The following is a 3,129-nucleotide window of genomic DNA, read 5'->3' on the forward strand; positions in this document are numbered from 1 at the left end:
GAGTACACAGTGTAGTGAAAGTATGCACGCATTTTATGCTAGATTCCTGCATTGCAAGAGTGGGTTGGTTCAGTTCATCCATGAATACGACAATGTGCTTAGAAACAAGGAGCAAAAGGAGCATGAAGATGATGCTACCGACTCGAAAGGATTTATCCCATGTATATGGAGCACAGGCATTCATAGACAGTTAACAAAAGGGAGATACAATTTGTATTAAAGTGGGCGAGCAAAAGGTATTTTGGGGAAAGCCTGTCTACCATACTTTCATAGTAGAGTTTGACCCTTTGAGTCGAAAGAGTCGGTGTAATTGCAACAAGTTTGAATCCACTGGTATATTGTGCTGCCACACCCTTGCGTTGTGGTCATACTACAGAGTTAACACAGTACCGAGTTGCTATGTTCTTCCTCGATGGAGTAAGAATGTCATCCGCAAGCACACTTACATTAAGAGTAGGCATGACGTGTCTCGGAGTGATGAAAGCCACAACTTGTTCAGGCATCTGTGTTCAGAGTTCTATAACGTTGCTCAGGAGTTTATTGCTTGTGATGAGGAAGCAGCCATCTTGCGAGCTGTCCTTTGGGATGCAAAGTCCAAGTTGACTGATTACCGTGCCAGCATGCGTTCCACTACTCTTGATGCGACTCAAAATACCATGCCCACACAAAGCACAGGTGGTGTTATTGTACATGACATACAGGGACCCTCAAGAGTTAAAACCAAAGGATGGCCAAAGAGTAAGAGACTTGGACCATAGTTGGACAAGTCAATTAAGGAGTCAATGCAAAAAAAGAAGAGGAAATCAAATTTGGTATGCGTTAGAAGTGACGTATATTTTAAGTTTTTCTTATGGAATTGTGTTCTTGATTCATATATGCTGTTCTCTTTTTGTTGTGCATCTTGTAGGATGATGTTGACCTTCAGACAGATAATGATCATGATGGTTCTGTAAATAAAATATTTGAGGATTCTACTATATGGAATTCATCGGATGGTGGCGGATTCATGCACCTGTTGAACTCTTTTAGGCATATATAGTTAGGTTTCTTGGCGTGAGTGTTTTGTCATTCTTAGCTAGATTTCTTGGTTCTTTAGACACAACTGAATACACTCTCCCCTTTTCAGTTTTTTCACTTGCATTTATCCTGTTATGAAGTATTCATTCAAAGAAACAAAAGCACAAATATTGTTATCTTTTCCCCATTTATTGTTTATTATGGTTTTAAAGAAACGAATTGTCACATATTTGTTCGCAAAAAAAATGGATTAAATTCGCCCTGAAAATGGTTGAAGAGTATTAAAAAATTAACAAAAGACATTCACATCTCAATGAAGTGCACATAGTCATTAATGCCTAACACATGAAACAAAGAAACCATATCCCAAACCATCCATTTTAAAATGAGAAGAAACATCCGAGTGCCTATCAGAAGCACCATCCACTTAAAATCTTGGTTAAAGTCACCGGTGCCACCGTAAACAAACCGGCCATGTAGACTGATTACGACCGAAGGCTGTGCAATGCTTAAAGTTTCAGCAACTTCACAATTTTAGTAATAGAAAATAATGTTAAAAAAATAAATAACGCCTCCATTTAGTTAACAGCACGCTAGTGAATGGAAAGAATTGCCACTTAAGCATAGTCATGAACAAAAGGGTTATATACACCGATCAGAGTTGACTAAATAGTATAAATATGCAATACATTGCTTAATGAACTAGTGACATCCACAATTCGAAAACTAATTGCTTGAGAATCCTGAATTACTTAACATATGAAACCTACTGAGGAGTATCTAAGAAAACACGAGCCACTCACTTCTCAATGAAGTACACACAAGTTCAAATGCCTAAAACATGATAAATCAGAAAAGAGATTCAGAACCATCCAATTTGCAAAGAAAAGAAACATTCTAGTGCCTAGCATAAGCACCATCCATATATAGGTTTTGGATTGATTGTCACCATCAAATTGACAAAATCAGCAACATGAAATCATAAACGTATAGTGAAACAAGATTTATCAGGCTCACACGAAACGAATCTAAGTCAGAAAATGCCATATTAACGTCTATAACTCGATCACAAGGAAACCATAGATATAGTAAGGCAAGTGTCTATATTGATGATTTCTTACCTAGGCATCTGTCTTCTTCTATTGTCTTCCCCCTAGTTTGGCTTTCTAGTGGGTAACCCCGCACGCTGCAGCATGCTCTTCGTGCTCGGTGCTATGAACAGTGATCTGACAGCTTTAGTCTTTTTCTATGGATGGTTGCGGCACACAGGATCACTGTCCAATGTCTGCAACACCTCCCAAATTTGGTGAATTATGAGGACCCATCACTATGTCTAGTTTGATTTCCTTCCGAAACTTCTATACAACGTCCTGCATGGCAATTCCGTGTTAGACGGTAATTTTAAAAGCGATAAAGAAATTGATTGGAAAGAGGTTCAACTTAATTGTTATAACATATTTAACTTCACCTTGTCCGAAAGCTGCAAGGGTTTCTCTAAACTCCAAAACTGCATGAACTTGATGACGAATACACGACAATCACAACTATATGTACAAACAGAAAATATTATTTTCAACCATGATATCTGTTCATACCCGGACCGGGCTCCTCCAAATCGGCAAAATCCATGAAAGGTCCGACCTCGTCCCAAGGCCCACGCCTGAGGTCGGACCTCGGACAACAAAGCTAAAAAGGCCCATCAAAAGGAACGCAGCCCAAAACCTAAAGGCCGAAAAGGCCTAGGAAAGGCGGTTCCGCAAAGATAGAGATAAAACTCCCAAAAGATAAGATAAGATAAGAATATCTTATCCAGGGAAGATCATGGCCAACTACTATAAATACACTGGAACACCCAAGTATGACATACATTTGAACCCATGCTAACTTAAGCATCGGAGTGTCATTGCAGGTACAACCACCAACCACTCCACATATCTGCTTGAACCCATGCTAACTTAAGCATCGGAGTGTCATTGCAGGTACAACCACCAACCACTCCACATATCTGCTTGAACCCATGCTAACTTAAGCATCGGAGTGTCATTGCAGGTACAACCACCAACCACTCCACATATCAAGCTCGGGTCCCTGACCCCCACCTCGGGCCTCTCC

Source organism: Arachis duranensis, chromosome 10 (assembly GCF_000817695.3).
Source record: "Arachis duranensis cultivar V14167 chromosome 10, aradu.V14167.gnm2.J7QH, whole genome shotgun sequence".
In the NCBI taxonomy this organism is placed as follows: domain Eukaryota; kingdom Viridiplantae; phylum Streptophyta; class Magnoliopsida; order Fabales; family Fabaceae; genus Arachis; species Arachis duranensis.